Genomic DNA, 25,688 nt, shown 5'->3' with positions numbered 1-25,688 from the left:
AACAGCCCTCCTTTACCTGCATCACCAATCCCACCATGCTCCCCAGAAATAATGACTGTTTAACAGTTGGGTATTGCTTTGAACTGCTTCATCCCTTTGATTCAAATCCCTTTGAATTGCTTCATAGTACTCCACATGCAAGTATCATAACATATTCTTGATTACAACCAACAGCACTCCATGCTACTGTGGAGAAGATCCAGATATCCCCACCACTTACTGGGCTCTGGCCAGGCTCACCTTGCTGATCCCTGAACACATCAAGCTTGTTTCTACCCTGGGCCTTTATGCTTGTTTCTCCCTCTTCCCCTAGGATCTCCATGTGGTTGACAACTAGTTACTAGTTATTCAGTCTCATCTTCAGCACAGGCCCCTCAGAAAAGCTGTCATAGCACCCTCCAATTTATTCTCCATCACATTACCACATTAATCTCTCCCCAAGCACAGCTATCTCTCATGGCCAAATCCCTGCCACCTGCACTCAGGAACCAAACACATTCAGGTAAAAAGTACTTGTACTTCTAACAATAATCTGCGATTAGCTAACTTGTTAGCTTCACTGTCTCCTCCACCATGAGCTCCACAGGAACAGGGACTTGATCTATCTTGATTGGTTTTATACCCAACACAGAGTGGACGCTTAAAAAAATGTTTGGTGAGGGGCGCCTGGGTGGCTCAGTCGGTTGGGCGTCTGACTTCGAGTCAGGTCATGATCTCACAGTTCGTGGGTTCGAGCCCCGCATTGGGCTCTGTGCTGACAGCTCAGAGCCTGGAGCATGCTTCAGATTATGTGTCTCCTTCTCTCTCTGACCCTCCCCTGCTCATGCTCTGTCTCTCTGTCTCTCAAAAATAAATAAATGTGAAAAAAAATTTTTTAAAAAGCTTGGCGAATGAATAAATGGAACAGTCCCTGTTAGTAGACATTTGGATTATTTTCAGTATTTTGCTACTACAAACATCACTACAATAACTCCTTTGCATAAATATAGCTAGTAAGAATTGGAATTGCTGGGTCACAGGTCCTTTCCTGCTTCTTACCCCCTCCAATCATTTCTTCCTCACTACCCCACTGAAGCTGTGCTGGCTGAGATCCCTTCAATCCGATACTCAGGGACTGATTATAGTCTTGACTTACTAGGCCTTGTTAAACCATGTCACCATGCCCTACCTAAAATATTTCCTCTGGTCCTGGTTAGACTTCAAAAAAGTCTATATAGTAAAACATGGTAAAGACAATTAGTGTGAAAAGACTTTGAAAGCAGAGCTGACTACAGCAGTGAAGGAAGTTTCAGCCTTACTTTGTATCCTCCCCGCCCCCCCGCTGCGCTTAGCTACAGCTGAACTGGAGTTCTTTCAATTTCCTGGAGGGTACCATTCTCTCCCCACCTTCCCACCTGTCTTTTCTTTGCTAATTCTGTTTCATATTTCAGGTGCTGGTTAAAAGATCTTCAGTGAAGTCTTCTGATCCCCTACTGGAGGGCCAATCCTCTTATTATGTGCTTTAAGCATTTTGTATATCCACAATTATTCAAATAAATCTAATAATCCATTTAATACTTGTTTTCCTAGTTAGATCATGAGCATTATGAGGGCAGAGACTCTCTTTTTTTTTTCTTTAACTTGAAAACACCAGTGTCCAGCAAGTGCCCGATTCATACTAAACTCTGGTTTCCTGACAGAGATTTGAACTTTACAGAAGACAGGAGTGGCCACTTTTACTGAGTGAGGAACATGACCACATCCACACATACCACTCACTCATCTGTATCGTATTCTGGCTCAACACTGCAGCTGGGTCCCCGAGGGAACAAGGAAGTGCTGCAACACGAAACTTTTCTGACTGAGATCAGGGATCTGAATGGGCCAGGTAAGATGATACTCAATATTTACTAGGCACCTGGCTTTACCAGATGCACTATGGCAGGAAAAAAAAAATGCAAATGAAAAACACTGCAGTCCTTGAATACATTCCAGTTTATTTTAAAATGTGCTATTTATTAGAGCACAATATGAGATGATACATAGTGAGGTACCACAGGCGTTCAGAGCAGGAAAAATTGGGAAAGGGAGAGAAGCTTCAAGGCAGGCAATGTACTGAACCTGAAGAGGCAGAAGTACCATTTGGACACGTGAAGTAAGTGGGAATCCAATCCAGGGATTACCAAGCTTGAAAGGGGAGGCTGGGCTTGAGACGGGCATGGGCAGCAAGGAAAAAGGGGTTGGATCAAGGCAAGCCAACCTAATTATAAGTTAGGTTGTGAGAAGTAACACCTTCTCCCCACTGCCTACTCTGTCCTGTAAACATACAGCCTGCTCTAGTTAGTAACAGGTGGTTATCAGCCAACCTGGACTCCTTTGCTCAACTGGTCCCCCTTATTTATTTACAGTTACTTACTTACTTAGTTAATCTCTACACCCAGTATAGGGCTCAAACTCATGACCCTGAGATCAAGAGTCACATGCTCCTTCTGACTGAGCCAGCCAGGAGCCCCCAGGTCCCTCCCTTCCCCTTCCCCTCTTTTCCTTTTCTTCTTTCTTTTCCCTCTTTCTTTCTTTTATTTTAAAAAATAAAAAAAAATTTTTTTTAACATTTATTCATTTTTGAGAGAGAGACAGAGTGTGAGCAGGGGAGAGGCAGAGAGGGAGAGAGACACAGAATATGAAGTAGGCTCCAGGCTCTGAGCTGTCAGCACAGAGCCCGATGCAGGGCTCGAACTCACGAACAGTGAGATCATGACCTGAGCCAAAGTCACACGCTCAACTGACTGAGCCACCCAGGCACCCCATTCCTTCTTTCTTTAAGTTTATTTATTTTGAGAGAGAGAGAGAGAGAGAGAGCAACGCCTTTTTACAATCAAAGAATTTAAAAATTAACAAGGTTATCATGAAGTATCAAGTATTTCGTCTTCCTCATGTTGACATAAAAGGTCCAAAGAACTAGAAACAGCATATACTAACTTGAGAAGACTCAATTTCCTGGGCCTGTAAAAAGTGGCACATTAATAACGTATAATATCCCTTGGGTAAATCACAGACCTCCTGCTCCCATCTTCTTATCTATAACATGGGCTCCCTGAACTGAAGATACAGGAGTTTTAAGAGCAGAAGGGTGAAAGGTCACTTCCAGCTGTACAAGACAACACTTGCAAATACAGATAGCCCTCCAACTCTAACATGTGCCAACTCTGGAGGAGAAATCTGCTCAAATTGTAACTCAGGAAACTTTGTAACTTAGAAACTTTGCAAAGCTGAAAACCAGAGAACAGCAGCTAGTAAGTAAAAACAATCAAATTTATAAAAATGACTCCCTCTGCAACCAAAGTTAATTTGGAACACATTACATCTGCTAAGACATAGTGCAAGGTTTTCACTCAAGTACTCAGTGCTCTCTGATATCAGGCCAATAATAGTTTGGTAAACTGGGTTAACAGCATATCTAACAATTGAGCCTGGAGAGAAGAAACTATTCACTGTTAGCCTTTACACACACAGATGCCCTACTTAGGCTAAGGGCATCATCTATTGCATCCTAACTGAAAACCCGGACCTCATCCTTGACTTTTCATTTTTCCTTTACGCCCTGGAATCCCCAAGAGCCTCAAAAACATCTATCTATAGTCCCTCCCCTTCACTTATCAAATCCTGCTCAAATCCTCCCCTGCCATGATGCCATTAAGCCAGGAAGTAACTTTCTAGATCTATGCTGTCTCATATGGTAGCCACCGGAAACATGCGCATTACTGACACTTGTAATGTGGCAAATTCAAATTGGGATATGTGGCGAGTGTAAAATACACATTGGATTTCAAAGACTTAGCACCAAAATAAAGAAATAAATAAAATGCCTCATTAATAATTTTAAAACATTGATTCATATAGAAATATTTCAGTTATATTGGGTTAAATAGTATGTGTTACTAAAATTAATTTCACCTATTTCTTTCTACCTCGTGACTACTAGAAAGTTTTAAATTAAATATGTAGTTTGTATTTCTTTTGGACAGTGCTGTTCTAGACTGTCCTAGCTCTCCACCTCAGCCACTCTCCAATTGAATCACCTTTCTCTCTTGGGGGCAGACGGTGGAATATGAGGATTTTAGGCTTGCCTCGTCCTGTGGATATACCTAGATAACATCCACATCTGTGTAAGTAATCCAGAAAACGACCCAGAGACTGGCAGAATAGACTCTCCACAGCGAAATGTAGAAAAGAGTAGGAAGGGCAAAGACTGGTGAAGGGCCAAATCGATCTGTGGGACAGTATACAGGAGGGAGTGACAATGTGGGCATGGAGAGGAGAGATGCAGACCTCCACCTGAGTCACCCCAGGCACACAGGACTGCCACTGAGAAGATGAGTCCCTATAACATTTGGCTTTGAAAGCCAGAAGGGCCTAACTTTGAGAGTTGCTACAATAAGTGGGGGCTTAGCACATAGAACTAAATATCAGTGGGTTCGGCTCTGGAAGAGCCAGACAGTGTGACAGGAAACTGAGTGCCTGCCCTAAAAAGAGCACAACAAACAGCCCCACTGAGATAAACCATAGAAGTAGCAGTTTGGAAAACACCTGGGGTATAGGGACAGGAGATTTATTCGCTAATCTCAGGGCATGTGCTGGAGGAGCAGGGATCTTTGGGAGATTTCTCCAAGAACAAAAGAGCTGGAGGGCACCACTTCCCTCTCCCACTCCCCAGCCTGGATTCACCCAAAGCAGTGCCACAAGCCTGGTAACGTGCAAACAGCCCCGACAGGGGCCAGCACCACTCCAAAGTTACTCATACCCCAGAGAAAGGGGAAAATAACCACACGCACCAGTCCCAACTGTGGCCCCAGCGGTGGGCTGGGGGCTGACAATGGGTCTGACTGTAGGCCCCGCCCATCAACAAAAGCTTCTCAGGGAACACCACCACAACACCAGGAAAGCACCCTGCAATTCCGTGCTACCACTACCAAAGCTCTGACAAATGCTTGGCATGACTCAACTCAAGCTCAAGGCAGCCCCAGACCGGCCTGCTAACAACAGAGCGACTAAACTCTTCCCACAACAGGCAAAGAAAGTCCAGACAACTGGACTGAAGGTTAAACATGGCTTAGCCACAACAATGGGGCACACAAACACACACAGGAGACACCCCTCAAGTGCCAGGTTCTGATGAACAAGGGATAGTGCACTGTGGGGCACTAAAGAACCTCTTCTTCATAAGGCCACTACTTTCAAGAGTAGAAGACAGGGGCACCTGGGTGGCTCAGTCAGTTAAGCGTCCAACTTTGGCTCTGGTCATGATCTCACAGTTCTTGAGTTTGAGCCCACATCGGACTCTGTGCTGACAGCTCAGAGCTTGGAGCCTGCTTCAGATTCTGTGTCTCCCCTCTCTCTGCCCCTCCCCCACTTGCACTAGTTCTCTCTCTCTCTCACACACAAAAATAAATATTTTAAAAAATTAAAAAGATAAAAATAGAAAATAAAAAAGAGTAGAAGACATAGCTGACTTTCCTAACACTGAAACAGTCACAGAGAATTAGACAAAATGAGGAGACAGAGAAATGTGTTCCAGATGAAAGAACAAGACAAAATCACAGCAAGAGACCTGAATGAAATGGAGATAAGGAATATGCCTGATACAGAATTTAAAGTAATGGTCATAAAGATACTCACTGGACTTAAGAAAACAGTGGAGAACTTCAATGAGACCCTTAACAAAGAGAAACCATAAAAAAGAACCAAGCAGAGATGATGAACTCAAATAACAGAAATTAAAAATACACTAGATAGAATAAAGAACAGAATAGTGAAAGCAGAAGAATGGATCAGCAACCTGGAGGACAGAGTAATGAAAAGCAATCAAGCTGAACAGGAAGAGAGAGAAAAAAAAAAAAGATAAATGAAAACAGACTTAGGGAACTCAGCAACACCATCAACCAAAATAACATTCACATTACAGAGATCCTAGACGGAGAAGGGAGAGAAAAGGGAGCAGAAATTTTTTTTGAAGAAAGAACAACCAAAAACGTCCCAAATATTTCCCAAATCTGAGGAAGGAAACAGAAATCCAGTTCCAGGAGGCACATAGAGTCCCTCAAAAAATCAACCCAAAGAGGTCCACAAAAAGACACATAGTAATTAAAATGGCAGGGATGCCTGGGTGGCTCAGTTAAGTGTCTGACTCTTGATTTTAGCTCAGGTCATGATCTTAGGGTTTGTGAGTTCGAGCCCAGTGTCAGGTTCTGCACTATTGTGCAGAGTCCACTTGGGATTCTTTCTCTCCTTCTCCCCTGCTTTTGTGTGCACACCGCTCTCTCTCTCAAAATAAATAAATAAACTTTTATTTAAATAAATAAATAAATAAATAAATAAATAAATAAATAAACTAAATAAGTAAAATGGGAAAAAGTAGTAATGAGGAGAGAATTTTAAAAGCAGCACAAGAAAAGATAACAGTTACATACAAGAGAAACCCCATAAGGCTATCAGCTGATTTTTCAGCAGAACCTTTCCAAGCCAGAAGGGGACTGGCGTGATATATTCAAAGAGCTAAAAGAAAAAAATCTGCAGCCAAGAAAACTCTATCCAGCAAGGCTATCATTCAGAATAGAAGGAGAGGTAAAGGGTTTTCCAGAGAAACAAAAGTTAAAGGAATTCATGACCACTAAACCAGCCCTACAAGAAATGTTAAAGGGGACTCTTTGAGTGGAAAGGAAGGACCATAAGTCGGAGTAAAGAAAAGTAGAAAGCCAAAAAGCAGTAAAAATCAGTATATGTCTAAAATGAGTCAAGGGAGGGATACCTGGGTGGCTCAGTTGGTTAAGTGTCCAACTTTGGCTCAGGTCATGATCTCATGGTTCATGGGTTCGAGCCCTGTGTCCGGCTCTGCGCTGACAAACTCAGAGCCTCAGAGCCTCAGATTCTGTGTCTCCCTCTCTCTCTGCCCCTCCCCCACCTTGTGCGCTCACTCTCTTTCTCTTTCAAAAATAAATAAACTTCAAAAAAATGAGTCAAGAGAGTCACAAAATAAAAGGATATAAAGTACGTCACCATATGCCTAAAGTGTTGGGGGCAGAGGAGTAAAGAATGGGTTCAAACTTTGGTGACTACTAATATGGACTGCTACATGCATAAGATTTTATATACAAACCTAATAGTAACTACAAATCAAAAACCAGTAACAGATATGCAGAAAATAAAGAGAAAGGAATCCACGTATGTCACTAAAGAAAGCCAGCAAGCTGAGAGAAGAGAACAAGGGAAGAAAGGAACAGAGAAGAACTACAAAAACAACCATAAAACAAGGAACGAAATGCAATACATACCTATTGATAATTACTTTGAATGTAAATGGACTAAATGATCCAATCAAAAGATATAGGGTAACACAATGGATAAAAAGCAAGGCCCATCTATATGCTGCCTATAAGAGACTCATTTCAGACCTAAAGACATGCAGATTGAAAGTGAAGGGATGGAAAAGCATCTATCATGCCAATAGAAGTGAAAAGAAAGCTGAGGTAGCAATACTTATATTGGACAAAATAGACTTTAAAACAAAGACTGCAACAAGAAACAAAGAAGGACACTATAGGGGCGCCTGGGTGGCTCAGTCAGTTGAGCGTCCGACTTCAGCTCAGGTCACGATCTCACAGTCCCCAAGTCAGGCTCCGTGCTGACAGCTCAGAGCCTGGAGTCTGCTTCAGATTCTGTGTCTCTCCCTCTCTCTGCCTCTCCCCTGCTCATTCTCTGTCTCTGTCTGTCTCAAAAATAAATAAAAACATTTTTAAAAAAAAAGGACACTATATAATCATAAAGGAGACAATCCAACAAGATATAACAATTATAAATATTTATGCACCCAACATGAAAGCACCCAAATACATAAAGCAGCTTGAACAAACATAAAGGAAATAATCAAGAGTAATACAAAAATAGTAGGGTACTTTAACACTCCCCTTACATCAATGGATAGATCATCAAAACAGAAAATCAACAAGGCAATAGTGGCTTTGAATGACACATTGGACCAGATGGATATAACAGATATATTCAGAACATTCCATCCTGAAAGAGTAGAATACATATTCTTCTCAAGTATATGTGGAACATTCTCCAGAACAGATCGTATGTTAGGCCACAAAACAAGTCTGAACAAATTCAAAAAGAATGAAGGCATACCATGCATCGTTTTCAACCACAATGCTATGAAACTAGAAATCAACCACAAGAAAAAATCTGGAAGAAACACAAACATATGGAGGTTAAATAACACGCTGCTAAACAATCCAATGAAACCAAGAAATCAAAGAGGAAATAAAGAAATGCATGGAGACAAATGAAAATGAAAACACAATGGTCCAAAATCTTTGGGATGCAGCAGAAATGGTTCTAAGAGGGAAGTTAGAGGGATACAGGCCTGTATCTTTCTCTCAAATTTTGCCTCCTGCCATACACCCCGTGCTCCTACTACATGGACTCTTTGTGCTTATAATATCATTTTCTTTGGAGTTTCCTTGTCTTTGCACATCTTATTCTGACCACCATGTACTTTCTTCCCTCGGCTCTATAGGAAAAATTCCTACTCACTTTTCTAGAACCAGTTCAATGATGCCTTCCCTCATGAAGCTTTTCTGGAAAAGCTCCCTGCCTCCCCCTTCATCATTTGGTCCACATCTCCATTTTAGAACTGTAGTTGTGTTGATGCTTTTTTAAGTAAATATGCTTTTCTTTTTTTTATTTTTTATTAAGTAATCTCTATCCCCAAAATAGGGCTTGGACTCATGACCCCAAGATCAAGATCTGTATGCTCTACTGACTGAACCAGCCAGATGCCCCTAGTACTGTAGTTGTTTATTCACATTGTTCTCCCTCAACATTTTCTCAAACTCCTTTTCATTTCTGTATCTCTAAAACTAAGCACGTTGGAATCGTCCAGAATCATGGGGGCAAGTGACAAAACCTGCCCATGCATGCATGGAGACCTCTGCTAAAAATTTTTTAAAAAACTCCTCAGGTGATTCATTATCAAACAGCAATAGCTAACATTCAGTGAACATTCACCACAGGCCAGGCACTGAACTTGGGTCATTTACATGCACCCTCTCACTAAATTTCCTCATTGAAGCCCTACTGCTGCCCCAAAGGAAGCAGGTACCTTCTGCTGACAAGTTATGAAGTGTGGGCCTAGTCAAGAACCACTGCCTGGCACAGAGTAGGTATTCCACTGCTGAGTGAACAAATACAGAGTCTGGGTCATTCTTAAGGAAAATGAGGAGATTTTGAGGCTCCAAAAAAAATCAGGTGAATTAAATTCTTGGAAAACAAAAAGCAGCATTAAGAGCCAAATTCAAAAGCTGGTTCCTCTTAAATACCAGCCAAACAGAAAGAGTTTTGAGAAATCTAGTATATCAAAGAAACAACTGGGGCACCTGGCCAGCTCCATCAGTTGAGTGTGTGACTCTTGATCTCAGGGTTGTGAGTTCTAGCCCCACATTGGATGTAGAGATTACTTAAAAATAAAATCTTAAAACAAAAAGAAACAATAACAAAATAAATGACTTTAAAGGGAATAAACAAACCCATGAAATATATAGCAGGTATTAGGAAATGTGAAAAATCTTAATGAAGTGGGTAATTTTTAAATTTTAAATCACCAGTGTTGACAGAAAAAAACCTTAATAATTGAGGAAGAAACAGAGCAAACTGTTCCCAATTATCCTTTCCATTAAAAATCCTAGATCTAAATGTTTTATAGGTAAATTCTTTCAAAAGGCAGAAAAAGATAATAAGCAATCTGAATGCGTCTGTAAGTTCAGGATAAATATATCACCAAAACCTGTAGTAGATCTTTCTCACTCTAAGGGCTATTTCACTTAAGAATACAGATGCAGGGGTGCCTGGGTGGCTCCGCTGATTAAGCATCTGACTTCAGGTCAGGTCATGATCTCACAGTTTGTGGGTTTGAGCCCCATGTTGGGCTCTCCGCTTTTCAAGTGGAACCCATTATAGATCCTGTTTCCCTCTTCACTGCCCCTCCCGTTTGTGCTCTGTCAAAAATAAATAATAAAAAAAAAAAAAAATGGTTTGTTTTTTTTTTTAAGATTTCCTTTAAAAAATACAAATGCAAATACTTTTTAAAAAAAATTTTATTGGGGCGCCTGGGTGGCGCAGTCGGTTAAGCATCCGACTTCAGCCAGGTCACGATCTCGCGGTCCGTGAGTTCGAGCCCCGCGTCAGGCTCTGGGCTGATGGCTCAGAGCCTGGAGCCTGTTTCCGATTCTGTGTCTCCCTCTCTCTCTGCCCCTCCCTCGTTCATGCTCTGTCTCTCTCTGTCCCAAAAATAAATAAACGTTGGAAAAAAAATTTTTTTTTAAAAATAAAAAAAAAAATTTTATTTACTTAGGGAGAATATGCACACAGGGGAGGGGCAGAGGGAGAGGGGGAGAGGGAGAGGGGGAGAGGGAGAGAGGGAGAGAGGGAGAGAGGGAGAGAGGGAGAGAGAAAGAGAGAATCCCGAGCAGACTCTGCACTGACAACATGGAGCCTGATTCCAGGCTCAAACTCACGAATTGGGAGATCATGACCTGAGATGAAATCTAGAGTCTAGAAAGTAAGCCATTCAGGCACCCTGCAAATAATTTTTTAATTGTATTTTCAAAAAAAAACAAAAACAAAAAACTATCCACTGTAACCAATTTTATCCCAGTATTATTTGTAATTGTAAAAATTTTAGAAAACAACCTAATGCTGAGAAAATGGTTAAAAATTTTTAGTATGCTCATGGAAATCAATATAAAACAGGGGCACCTGGGTGATTGTATGGAATCACCATACATCGCCATTGAAAGTGATTTTTAGGGTCATCTGAGTGGCTCAGTCACTTGAATATCTGACTCTTGACTTTGGCTCAGGTCATGATCCCAGGGTCACGGGATCAAGCCCAGAGTCAGGCTCCACACTGGAGCTCGCTTAAGATTCTTTCTCTCTTTCTGCTCCTTTACCCTGCTCTCTCTCTCTCATTCTCCCTCTCTTTCATGTTAAAAAAAAAAATTGATTTTTAAAAAAACATAAAGGGGTCACCTACGTGGCTCAGTTGGTCTGACTCTTGATTTCAGCTTTGGTCATGATCTCAGGGTCGTGCAGGGTATGGAGCCTGCTTAAGATTGTCTCCCTCTCCTTTTCCCACCACTTGTGCACTCACACTCTATCTAAAAAAAACTAAATAAGTAAATAAAACAAAATAAAACTCTTCATAAAAATTATATGAAATTTAGGGGTGCTCGGGTGGCCCAGTCGGTTGAGCATCTGACTCTTGACTTTGGCTCAGGTTATGATCCCAGGGTCAAGGGATTGAGCCCTGTGTCAGGCTTCAGGCTGAGCATGGAGCCTGCTTAAGATTCTCTCTCTTTCCCTCTGCCACTCTCCACCACCCCTGGGAAAAAAACTTACAATAAAACCTTGGCTTGCAAGTAACTTGTGCAAGTGTTCCACAAGATGAGCAAACATTTCTAATAAATTTTAACTTGATAAACGAGTGATGTCTTGCAATACAAGTAGTACGTGATCACATGATCACAAGTGAGCCAATGGTTCTTCTCTTTCTCTCTCTCTGTGGGATTGTGGGTGATAGTGAATGAAATGTCACATTTCCATGAAATCCTCAAAAGGAGGCAAAAGCAAGTGTCAATGGATAAGTTCCTTGTTAAAGTTGCACAAACTTTCTCGCTTCCCTCACACCAGCCACAAAGGTGATAAGTGCAGGTTAATTTATTTTTTTTTTATATTTTGTATTTTATTATTCTGTGTTATATAACAGTATTGTAATCATTTTTATATGAAAATATTTCGGTTGTGGAACAAATCATCTGAGTTTCCATTATTTCTTACAAGGAAATTTGCTTTGATATTAAGTGCTTTGGATTACAAGCATGTTTCTGGAACGAATTATGCTCACAAACCAAGGTTTTACTGTAGATGAAATTTAAAATGTTTTCATTGAAAATGTTTAAGGGAAAAACATGCATTAAGGAGAAAAGAAGGAAATTTATTACAACAAATACAGAGGTGTTAAAGAAGGATGACAAATGACTCTTTTCTGTTAAAAAGTCTATGTTAGGGAGGAGTCAAGAGGAGTCAGGCAGAGGAGTACGGAGACCCTAGGCTTGCCTCATCCCTCGAACACAGCTAGATAAATATCAAATCATTTTGGGGGTATCTGGGTGGCTCTGTCAGTTAAGTGTCCAACCCTGGATTTTGGTTCATGTCATGATCTCAGTTTGTGAGACTGAGCCCCGCATCAGGATCTGCACTGACAGCATGGAGCCTGCTTGGGATTCTCTCTCTCTACCCCTCCCCCCACTCCCTCAAAATAAATAAATAAACTTTAAAAAGATATATCAAATCATTTTGAACGTCCAAGAAATTGATCTGAGGATTCAGAGAGTAAAAATGCACAACTAGAGCTGAAAAAAACCTACCACATTGTGGAAAGTAGTAACTGCAAAGAGTTGATTTGGGGAGGAAAAGAGCTCTAGGTGCTGCAATGGGGAAGGAACCCTGATCGCAGAGAGAGGAGCAAGAGACAGAAAGAGACAGAAGTAAGAATGAAAGTGCACGTGGGGAACTGCATAAGAAAAACTCTTTCCCCAAAACCACTGCCTTGGGAAAGGAGAGGGGCTCAATACCACAAGTTTGAGTGCAGAGTCTGAAGTTTCAGAGGTTTGCACCATCACCAGAATCTCACTTGGCAGGCTGAATCGTGGTCTGGTGGGGAAGGAGGGCAGAGACACAGAGCAAGCACCATGGTCTGAAGATCCCCTGGATCACATGGGGAGAAGCAGTTATGCTGCTTCGAGTGCATTTGGGAGAGGTGGCACAGTCTCTCTGGGGGCAAAAGATCTGGCAGGTGCCACTGAGCCGCTCCATTCGCTAACATAGCATAGGACACTAGCTGAGGGCAGCAAGCCTTGGTGCCAGCTTTCTGCTGTGCTTTACATTTTTTTTAAGTTTATTTATTTATTTTGAGAGAGACAGTTTGTGTGCAGGAAGGGTAGAAAGAGAGGAGAGATAATCCCAACCAGGCTCCACACTGTCAGTGCAAGGAGCCCAATACAGGTCTTGAACTCACAAACTAGGAGATCATGACCTAAGCTGAAATCAAGAGTCATGCTCAAACAACTGAGCCACCCAGGTGCCCCTCTGCTGTGCTTTACTATAAATAATGAACTGCTGTGCGTTTGCATAACCCATTTCTGCAACAAGCTAGCACCGGTCAGTCTTGCAGAGCAAGACCCTCCTCTAGAGGATCAGCATGGGTACTCCCTGCGCAATCTCTAAAATGTGGAGTTTTGAAACTCAGCCAATGCACCTGAGATAAAACACAGAAGTGCTGTGGCCTGTCAGGTGGACAGCTCAGATACAGGCAGGATGAAGTTGGGGATCTGGCAGAAGCCAGCCACACAAGAAAGGTGATTGTTTGCTCTCCTGTGAGGGCTTCCTGAAGAGTGGTGGGTGTGAGCTCCTCGCTGAGGGAAAAGGGAGCCAGGTGACACAATTTTCACCCTACCCATCAGCAATGATCAACTTCAGTGAGCAAAACAGCACCACCAAGGGAGGCCAGAGTCATTTACACCAACCCCTGCCCCCTGTGCCCTGCAGGTGCATCTCCACTAGGGCAAGTCAGCCTGAATCAGTGCAGCAGCCTGCACCTCCAGAAGACAAGCATAAACCCTCACATGCACAAGTTTACTGATCATAGAATGTTACAAAGCTTCAGCTCTAGGGGAAATATTTCCCACTCTTCTTGGGATACAGAAAAAGCAATTTTTAATATTTAAAAAAATTTTTTAATTTAATGTTTTATTTGTTACTTATTTTTTTTTTTGATCTAGCTCCTTTTAACAAGGAGACCAAAACACACCTAGGATCTAGCTTCCTTTTTTGTTTTGCTTTGTTTTTTGACCTGGACAATATGAGAAGACAGGAATTCACCCAAAAGAAAAAACAGGAAGAAGTGAAGGCATGGGATTTAATAAATACAGATGTAAGTAAGATGTCTGAACTAGAATTTAAAACAACAATTATAAGGATACTAGCTGGGCATGAAAAAAGCATAGAAGACACTAGAGAATCCCCAACTGCAGAGATAAAAGAACTAAAAACTAGTCAGGATGAAATTAAAAATGCGATAATGGAGATGCAAGCTCAAATGGATGCTGTGATAATGAGGATGGATGAAGCAGAGGAACGAATCAGTGATAACAGAAGATAAAATTATGGAAAATAATGAAGCTGAAAAGAAGAGGGAAAGAAAGGTACTGGGGCAAAATGCAGACTTAGGGAACTCAGCAACTCTTTAAAGCGTAATAACATTTGTATTATAGGAGCCCCGGGATGAAGAGAGAGAAAAAGGGGTAGAAGGTTTATTTAAGCACATTATAGTTGAAAACTTTCCTAATCTGGGGAAGAAAACAGACATCAAAATCCAAGAAGCACAGAGAACTCTCATTAAATTCAACAAAAGCAGCCATCACAGAGGCGCCTGGATGGTTCAGTCGGTTGGGTGTCCGACTTCGGCTCAGGTCATGATCTCACCGTCCATGGGTTCGAGCCCTGCATTGGGCTCTGTGCTGACAGCTCAGAGCCTGGAGACTGCTTCGGATTCTGTGTCTTGCTCTCTCTCTCTGCCTCTCCCCCGCTCAAGCTCTGTCTCTGTCTCTCTCAAAAATAAATAAATATTAAAAAAAAATTTTTTAAAGCGGCCATCACCAAGATATATCATAGTCAAATTCATAAAATACACAGTTAAGGAAAGACTCCTGAAAGCCGCAAGGGAGAAAAAGTACTTAACATACGAGGGAAAACAGATCAGGTTTGCAGAAGATATGTCCATAGAAACATGCCAGATCAGAAGGCATCAGAAACATGCCAGATCAGGATATATTCAATGTGCTGAATGAGGGTAATATGCAGCCATGAATACTTTATCCAGCAAGAATGTCATTCAGAATAGAAGAAGAGAGGGGCACCTGGGTGGCTCAGGCAGCTAAGTGTCCAGCTCTTTGTTTCAGCCCAGGTCATGATCTCATGGTTTTGTGAGTTCAAGTCCTGTGTTGGGCTCTGCTCTGGAAGCATGGAGCCTGCTTGGAATTCTCTATCTCCCTCTCTCTTTGCTCCTCTCCCACTCACACAGTCTTTCTCTCTCAAAATAAATAAACTTAAAAAAAAAAAAAAAGAGAGAGAGAGGAAGAGATACAGAGTTTCCCAAACAAAAACTAAAGGAGTTCATGACTACTAAACCAGCCCTACAACAAATATTAAAGGGGACCCTATGAGTGGGGGGAAGAAAAGGACCAAAAGTAACAAAGACTAGAAAGGAACAGAGAAAATCACCAGAAACGTTATTTTTATAAGTAATACACAGGCACTAAATTCATATCTATCAATAATCACTCTGAATGTAAATGGGCTAAATGCTCCAATCAAAAGACAAAGGGCATCAGAATGGACTAAAAAACAAGACCCACCTATATGGTGCCTATATGAGATTCATTTCAGACCTAAAGACACCTGCAGATTGAAAGTAAAGGATGATGTAAAGGATGGAGAACCATCTATCATTCTAACGGAAGTCAAAAGAAAGCCATACTTTCATCAGACAAAACTGACTTTAAACCAAAGACTGTAATAAGAGATGAAGAAGGGCATTACACCATAATTAAGAAGATCTAACAATTATAAATATTTATTTCCACAACTTGGGAGAACCCAAATATATAAATCAATTAACAAACATAAAGAAATTTATTGATAATAATACAATAATAGTAGGGAGCTTTAACACCCCACTTAAAATAATGGACAGGGCATCCAAACAGAAAATCATCAAGGAAACAATGGCTTTGAATGACACACTGAACCGGATGGAACTTAATAGGTATATTCATAACATTTCTTTCTAAAGCAGAACACACATTCTTTTCAAGTACACACAGAACATTCTCCAAATAGACCACATACTGGGTCACAAAACAGCCCTCAACAAATATAAAAAGATTGAGATCATACCATGCATATTTTCAGACCACAATGCTATGAAACTTGAAGTCAACACAAGAAAAAATTTGGAAAGACTACAAATACATGGAGGTTAAAAAACATCCTGCTAAAGAATGAGTGGGTTAACCAGGAAATTAAAGAAGTAAAAAAGTACATGGAAGCAAATGAAAATGAAATCACAACAGCCCAAAACCACTGGGATGCAGGAAAGGCAGTCCTAAGAGAGAAGTATGTGGCAACAATACAGGGCTACATAAGAACCAAGAAAAATATCAAATACTCAAGTTAACTTAACACTTAAAGGAGGTAGGAAAGGAACAGCAAATAAAGCCTAAAGCCAGAAGAAGGGAAATAATAAATATTAGACCAGAAATAAACGATATAGAAACAAACAAATGAACAAACAGAACATATCAATGAGACTAAGAACTGGTACCTTGAAAGAATAAAATTGATAAACTTCGGGCACCTGGGTGGTTGAGTCAGTTAAGCATCTAACTCTTGATTTCAGTTCAGATTATGATTTCATGGTTGTAAGATTGAGCCCCACGTAGGGCTCTATGCTGGGTGTGCAGCCTGCTTAAGATTCTCTCTCCCTTCTCCCTCTGCCCCTCCCCCACTCATGCGAACAATCCCCACTCTCTCTCAAAAATAAATAAATAAATAAATAAATAACCCCCTAGCCAGACTTTCCAAAAAGAGAAAGGAGTCAAATAAATAAAATCACAAATGAGAGAGAAGAGATCATAACCAATACCAAAGAAAAACAATTACAAAAGAATGTTATGAAAAATTATACACCAACAAACTGGGCATCTGGAAGAAATGGACAAATTCCTAGAAACATACAAACTACCAGAACTGAAATAGGAAGAAATACATAATTTGAACAGACCCATAACCAGCAAAGAAATGGAATCATTAATCAAAAATCTCCCAACAAACAAAAGTACAGAGCCAGGTGGCTTCCCAGGGAAATTCTATAAGGCATTTAAAGAAGAATTAACACCTATTCTTCCTAAACTGTTCCAAAAAATAGAAATGGAAAATTCCAAACTCATTTTACAATGCCAGTATTACCTTGATTCCAAAACCAGACAAAGACTCCACTAGAAAGGAGAATTACAGGCCAATATCCTTGATGAACATGGATGCAAAAATTCTCAACAAGATACCAGGAAATCAAATCCAACAGTACATTAAAAAAATTATTCACCATGATCAAGTGGGATTTATTCCTGGGCTTCAAGGGTAGTTTAATATTCACAAATCAATGCGATATATTACATTAATAAAAGAAAGAATAAGAACCATACAATCCTCTCAATAGATGCAGAAAAAGCATTTGAAAAAATCCTGCAACCATTTTTTTTTTTTTTTTAGTTTATTTATTTATTTGGGCAGGGGGAGGGGCAGAGAGAGACAGAATCCTAAGCAAGCTTTGCATTGTCAGCATGGAGCCTGATATGGAGCTCGAACACACAAACCCTGAGATCATGACCTGAGCCGAAACCAAGAGTTGGACGCTTAGCCGACTAAGCCACCCAGGTGCCCCTACAGCATCCATTTTTTATAAAAACCCTCAACTAAGTAGGGATAGACAGAACATACCTCAAATCATAAAGGCCATATATGAAAGATTCACAGCTAATATCATCTTCAATGGGGAAAAAAATGAAAGCTTTTTTCTTTAATCAGGAACAAGACAGCGATGTCCACTGTCACCATTACTATTTAACTTAGTACTGGAAGTCTTAGTCTCAGCAATCAGACAACAAAAAGAAATAAAAGGCAACCAAATTGGCAAGGAAGAAGTCAAACTCTCACTATTTGCAGATGGCACAATACTCTATATATAGAAAACCTAAAAGACTCCACCAAAAAATTGCTCGAACTAATACATGAATTCAGCAAAGTCGCATTTCTATACACCAATAATGAAGCAGAAAAAAAAAAAATCAAGGAATCAATCCCATTTATAATTGCACCAAAAACAGTAAGATACCTAGGAATTAACCTAAAGAAGTAAAACTATAGAACACTTATGAAAGAAACTGAAGAGGACACAAAGAAATAGGAAAACATTCCATGTTCATGGAATGGAAGAACAAACACCGTCAAAATGTCTATACTACCAAAGCAATCTACACATTTAATGCAATCCCTATCAAAATACCACCAGCATCTTTCACAGAGCTAGAGCAAACAATCCTAAAATTTGTATGGAACCACAAAAGAACCCGAATAGCCAAAGCAATCCTGAAAAAGAAAAGCAAAGCTGGAGGCATCATGATTCCAGACTTCAACCTATATTACAAAGCTGTAGTCATCAAGACAGTATGGTACTGGCACAAAAACAGACACATAGATCAATGGAACAAAACAGAAAACCCAGAAATGGACCCACAACTATATGGTCAACTCATCTTCAACAAAGCAGAAAAGAGTATCCAATGGAAAAAAAGATAGTCTCTTCAATAAATGGTGTTGGGAAGCTGGACAGCAATGTGCAGAAGAATGAAACAGGACCACTTTCTTACACCATACACAAAAATAAATTCGAAATGGATAAAAGACCTAAATGTGAGAGAGGAAACCATCAAAATCCTATAGGAGAACACAAGCAGCAACCTCTTTGACCTCAGTCACAGCAACTTCTTACTAGACACCTTGCCGGAAGCAAAAAAAATGAACTATTGGGACATCATCAAGATAAAAAGCTTCTGCATAGTGAAGGAAACAATCAACAAAACTAAAAGGCAGCCTATGGAATGGGACAAGACATCTGCAAATGATATATATGACAAAGGGTTAATATCCAAAATCTATAAAGAACTTACCAAACCCAACACCCAAAAAACCAAATAATCAAGTTAAGAAAATGGGCAGAAGACATGAATAGACACTTTTCTAAAGAAGACATCCAGGTGGCCAACAGACACATGAAACGATGCTCAACATCAATCATCATCAGGGAAATACAAATCAAAACCACAATGAGATACCACTTCACACCTGTGAGAATGCATTAAAATACCTGTGAGAATGCATTAAAATTAACAACCCAAGAAACAACAAGTGTTGGTCAGGATGCAGAGAAAGGGAAACCCTCTTACATTGCTGGTGGGAATGCAAACTGGTGCAGCCACCATAGAAAACAATATGGAGGTTCTTCAAAAAGTTAAAAATAGAACTACCCTACAAACCAGCAATTGCACTACTAGGTATTTACCCAAAGGATACAAAATTACAGATTCGAAGGGGTACATGTACCCTGCTGTTTAGAGCAGCATTATCAATAATAGCCAAACTATGGGAGTTAAGATGGCAGAGAAGTAGGGGGACCAGGATTTCCCTCTTCCCTCAAACACAGCTATATTGAGGTCACAGCACTTGGAACACCCAGGAATCAATCCTGTGTCGCATCTTGTGTTGTTAATTTTATGCATTCTGACAGGTATGAAGTGGTATCTCATTGTGGTTTTGATTTGTATTTCCCTGATAATGATGCAAAACAAACTAGACATAGTGACCAAAGGAGAGAATAGAAGAAGTGAAGAGGAGAGAATAGAGAATAGTGAAATAGAAGATAAAATTATGGAAAATGATGAAGCTGAAAAAAAGAAGAAAAAGAAATTCCTAGACCATAAAGGGAGAATTAGAGAGTTAAGTGACTCCATGAAACGAAATAATATCCATACCATAGGAGTTCCAGAAGAAGAGCGAGAGAAAGGGGAAGAAAGTTTATTTGAACAAATTATAGCTGAGAACTTCCCTAATCTGGGGAAGGAAGCAGGCATCCAAGTCCAAAAGGCACAGAGAACTCCCTTCAAAATCAACAAAAACAGGTCAACACAACGTATCATAGTGAAACTGGCAAAATACAAAGATAAAGAAAGAATTCTGAAAGCAGCTAGGGACAAAAGGGCCTTAACCTACAAGGGTAGACAGAAGAAGGGTGGTAGTAGATCTGTCCCTGAATCTTGGCAGATCAGAAGGGAGTAGCAGGAAATATTCAATGTGTTGAAAAGGAAAAACATGCAGCCAAGAATCCTTTATCCAGCAAGGCTGTCATTCAGAGTAGAAGGAGAGATAAAGGCTTTCCCAGACAAACAAAAACTAAAGGAGTTCAAAACCACTAAACCAGCCCTGCAGGAGATCCTAAGGGAGACTCTGTGAGTGGAAAGCAGCAAAGACTACAAAGGACCAGAGACATCATGACAAACACGAAACCTACAGATAACACAATGACACTAAATCCGTATCTTTCATAATCACTCTGAATGTAAATGGACTAAATGCCCCAATCAAAAGACACAGGGTATCAGAATGGCTAGAAAAACAAGATCCATCTATATGTTGCCTACAAGAGACTCATTTTAGACCTGAGAACACCTGTAGATTGAAAGTGAGGGGATTGAGAACCATCTAACATGCTATGGGGCATCAAAAGAAAGCCAGAGTAGCCATACTTATATCAGATAAGCTAGATTTTTTACATTTTTTTTAATGTTTACTTATTTTTGAGAAAGAGAGAAAGTGAGAGAGATAGTGTGGGAGGGGCAGAGATAGAGGGAGACACAGAATCCAAGGCACGCTCCAGGCTCTGAGCTGTCAGCACAGAGCCCAACGCAGGGCTCAAACTCACAAACTGAGAGATCATGACCTGAGCCAAAGTCAGACGCCTAACTGAGCCACCCAGGAGGCCGCAGACAAGCTAGATTTTAAAATAAAGACCGTAATAAGAGATGAAGAAGGGCATTATAGCTTAACTAAGGGGTCTATCCATCAAGAAGAGCTAACAATTATAAATGTTTATGCCCCCAACGTGAGACACCCAAATGTATAAATCAATTAATCAAATGTATAGATAATAATACCATGATTGTAAGGGACTTTAATACTCCACTTACAACAATGGACAGATCATCTAGGCAGGAAATCAATAGGGAAACAATGGCTCTGAATGACACATTGGACCAGATGGACTTAACAGATATATTCAGAATTTTTCATCTATAAGCAGCAGAATACACATTCATCTCTAGTACACATGAAACATTCTCCAAAACAGACCACATACTGGGTCACAAACAGCCCTCAACAAGTATAAAAAGATTGAGATCATACCATGCATATTTTCAGATAACAATGCTAAGAAACTTGAAATCAACCACAAGAAAAAATTTGGAAAGCCCCCAAATACATGGAGGTTAAAGAACATCTACTACTAAAGAATAAGTGGGTCAACTAGGAAACTAAAGAAGAAATTTAAAAATATATGGAAGCCAATGAAAATGAAAGCATGACAGCCCAAACTCTTTTGGATGCAACAAAGGCAGTCTTAAGAGGAAAATATACTGCAATTCAGACCTGTCTCAAGAAGCAAGAAAGGTCCAAATACACAACCTAACCTTATACCTAAAGGAGCTAGAAAGGCAGCAGCAAAGAAAGCGCAAAGCCAGCAGAAGAAAAATAATAAAGATAAGAGCAGAAGTAAACACTATAGAATACCAAAAAGCCAGAATAGATCAATGAATCTAAGAGCTGGGTTTTGTTTTTTTTTTTTTTGAAAGAATAAACAAATTGATAAAGCCAGACTTCTCAAAAAGAAGAGAGGACCGAAATAGATAAAATCATGAATGAAAGAGGAGTGATCATAACCAACACCATAGAAATACAAACAATTACTAGAGAATACTATGAAAAATTATATGCCAACAAACTGGACAATCTGGAAGAAATGGACAAATTCCTAGACACTCACACACTACCAAAACTCAAATGGGGGAAGAAATAGGAAATTTGAAGAGATCCATAACCAGCAAATTGAATCAGTTATCAAAAATCCCCCAACAATAAGACTCCTGAGCCAGATGGCTTCCCAGGGGAATTCTACCCGACATTTAAAACAGAGTTAATACCTATTCTTCTCAAACTGTTCCAAACAATGGAAACAGAAGGAAAGCTTCCAGACTCATTCTATGAAGCCAGCATTACTTTGATTCCAAACCACTAAAAAGGAAAATTACAGGCCAATATCCTTGATGAACATGATGCAAAAATTCTCAACAAGATACTAGCAAATTGAATTCAAAAGTATATTAAAAGAATTATTCGCCATGATCAAGTGGGATTCATTCCTGGGCTGCAGGGCTGGTTCAATATTCATAAATCAATCACTGTGATATTAATAAAAGAAAGAATAAGAACCATATGATCCTCTCAATAGTTGCAGAAAAAGCACTTGACAAATTACAGCATCCTTTCTTAATAAAAACCCTCAAGAAAGTCAGGATAGAAGGAACATATCTTAACATCATAAAAACCATATATGAAAGGCCCACTGCTAATACCATCTTCAATGGGGAAAAACTGAGAGGTTTCCCCCTGAGATCAGGAACACGACAGGGATGTCCACTATTCACCACTGTTGAACATAGTGCTGGAAGTCCTTTCTTCAGCAATCAGAGAACAAAATGAAATTAAAAAGTATCCAAATTGGCAAAAAAGAAGTCAAACTTTCACTCTTCACAAATGACATGATACTCTACGTGGAAAACCTGAAAAGACTCCACCAAAAAACTGCCAGAGCTGATACAGGAATTCAGCAAAATCTCAGGATATAAAATCAATGAACAGAAATCAGTCACATTTCTTTTTTTTTTTTTTTTTTTTAAAGTTTATTTATTTTTGGGACAGAGAGAGACAGAGCATGAACGGGGGAGGGGCAGAGAGAGAGGGAGACACAGAACCGGAAACAGGCTCCAGGCTCTGAGCCATCAGCCCAGAGCCCGACGCGGGGCTCGAACTCACGGACCGCGAGATCGTGACCTGGCTGAAGTCGGACGCTTAACCGACTGTGCCACCCAGGCGCCCCAATCAGTCACATTTCTATACGCCAATAATGAAGCAACAGAAAGAGATATCAGAGAATCAATCCCATTTACAATTGCATCAAAAACCATAAAATACCTACAAATAAACCTAACCAAAGAGGTAAAAAAAAAAAAAAAAATCCGTAAGCTGAAAACTATAAAAAGCTTATGAAAGAAACTGAAGATGACACAAAAAAATGGAAAAACATTCCATGCTCATGGATCAGAAGAGCAAATATTGTTAAAATGTCGGTAATACCCAAATCAATCTACACGTTCAAAGCAATCCTAATCAAAATAGTACCAGCATTCTTCACTGAGCTAGAACAATCCTAAAACTTGTATGGAACCACAAAAGAACCCAAATAGCCAAAGTAATGTTGAAAAAGAAAACCAAAGCTGGAGGCATCACAATCCCAGACTTTAGCCTGTATTACAAAGCTGTAATCATCAAGACAGCATGGTACAGGCACAAAAACAGACACACAGACCAATGGAACAGAATAGAGAACCCAGAAATGGACCCACAAATATATGGCCAACTCATCTTCGACAAAGGAGAAAAGAGTATCCAATGGAAAAAGACAGTCTCTTTAGCAAATGGTGCTGGGAGAACTGGACAGCAACTTGCAAAAGAGTGAAACAGGACCACTTTCTTACACCATACACAAAAATAAACTCAAAATGGGTCAAAGACCTAAATGTGAAGCAGAAAACCATCAAAACTCTACAGGAGAAAACAAACAGCAACCTCTGTGACCTCAGCCGCGGCAACTTCTTAATTGACATGTCTCTGAAGGCAATGGAAATAAAAGCAAAGATGAACTATTGGGACCTCATCAAAATAAAAAGCTTCTGCACAGCAAAGGAAACCAATCAACAAAACTAAAAGGCAACCGACAGAATGGGAGAAGATATTTGCAAATGACATATTGGATAAAGGGTTAGTATCCAAAATCTATAAAGAACTTACCAAACTCAACACCCCCCAAAAAAATAATCCAGTGAAGAAATGGGCAGAAGACATGAATAGACACTTTTCCAAAGAAGACATCCAGATGGCTGACAGACACATGAAAAGATGCTCAACATTGCTCATCATCAGGAAAATACAAATCAAAACCACACTGAGATACAACCTCACACCAGTCAGAGTGGCTAAAATGAACAACTCAGGAAACAACAGATGTTGGCGAGGATGTGGAGAAAGGAGAGCCCTCTGTTGGTGGGAATGCAAATTGATGCAGCCACTCTGGGTAACGGTGTGGAGGTTCCTCAAAAAATTAAAAATAGAATTACCCTACAACCCAGCCATTGCACTACTAGGAATTTATCCAAAGGATACAGGAGTGCTGATTTTAAGGGGCACATGCACCCCAATGTTTACAGCAGCACTATCAACAATAGCCAAATTATGGAAAGAGCCCATATGTCCATCAACTAATGAATGGATTAAGAAGATGTACACACATAGGAATACTACTCGGTGATGAAAAAGAATGAAATCTTGCCATTTGCAACATCATGGATGGAACTGGAGGGTATCATGCTAAGTGAAATGAGAAAGACAGATATATAATTTCACTCATATGTGGAATTTGAGAAACTTAACAAATGATCATAGGGGAAGGGAAGGTGATAGGCATTGATGCGGGCACCTGTTGGGATGAGCGCTGGGTGTTGTGTGTAAGTGATGAATCAGTGGAATCTACTCCTGAAGCCAAGACTACACTGTATGTTAGCTAACTTGAGAATAAATTAAAGAAAAAAAAGAAAAGCCAAACTATGGAAAGAGCGCAAATATCCATCAACTGATGAATGGATAAAGAAGTGGGGAACACACACACACACACACACACACACACACACACACACACAGAGGAATATTACTCAGCCATCAAAAAGAATGAAATTTTGCCATTTGCAATGACATGGATGGAGCTACAGTGTATTATTCTACGTGAAATGTCAGGTAGAGAAAAACAAATTATCGTTAAGATTTCACTGATAATGTGGAATTTAAGAAACAAAACAGATGCATCTAACATATGGAAAGGGAAAGAAAAAAAGGAGAGGGAAACAAAACATAAGTGACTCTTTATGACAGAGGCACCTGGGTGGCTCGGTTGGTGGAGCATCTGGTTCTTCATTTCGGCTCAGGTCATGATCTTGTGGTTTCTGGGTTCGAGCCCTGCCTGGGGCTCCAAGTTGATAGCACAGAGACTGCTTGGGATTCTCTCTCTGACTCTCTGCCCCTCCCCTGCTCATGTGCATGTGCTCTCACTCTCTCTCTCTCTCTCTCTCCAAGTAAACAAAAAAAAAAAAGAGAGATTCTTACTATAGAGAACTGAGGGTTTGGGTTAAATGGGTGATGGTCTTAAGGAAGGCACTTGTGTTGAGCACTGGGTATTATTTGTAAGTGATGAATCACTAAATTTTACTCCTGAAAACAGTATTATACTGTATGTTAACTAACTAGAATTTAAACAAAAATTAAAAAAAAAAGGGGGGGGGAGTCTATACGTATGCTCACATGCTTTAAGATATATTTTAAAAAATTTTTTTAGTGTTTAATATTTAAGTGACAGAGAAATAGAGCACAAGCAAGGGAAGGGCAGAGAGAAAGGGAGACACAGAATCCGAAGCAGGCTCCAGGCTCTGGGCTATCAGCACAGAGCCTGATGCGGGGCTTGAACTCACAGACCGCGAGATCACGACCTGAGCCAAAGTCAGATGCTTAACCAAGTGAGCCACCCAGGTGCCCCAAGA

At 40.2% G+C, this 25,688-nt stretch overlaps 1 protein-coding gene across 7 annotated transcripts in view; it reads right to left on the bottom strand.

Moving 5' to 3' along the window:
• The window catches only part of ZFP90 (ZFP90 zinc finger protein), a 116,303-nt gene that overhangs the window by 8,020 nt on the left and 82,595 nt on the right, over nucleotides 1-25,688 (bottom strand). The gene's annotated exons all lie outside the window — the stretch shown is intronic.

Source organism: Leopardus geoffroyi, chromosome E2, assembly GCF_018350155.1.
Source record: "Leopardus geoffroyi isolate Oge1 chromosome E2, O.geoffroyi_Oge1_pat1.0, whole genome shotgun sequence".
In the NCBI taxonomy this organism is placed as follows: Eukaryota; Metazoa; Chordata; class Mammalia; order Carnivora; family Felidae; genus Leopardus; species Leopardus geoffroyi.
This window is presented reverse-complemented; position numbering and strand designations above follow the sequence as displayed.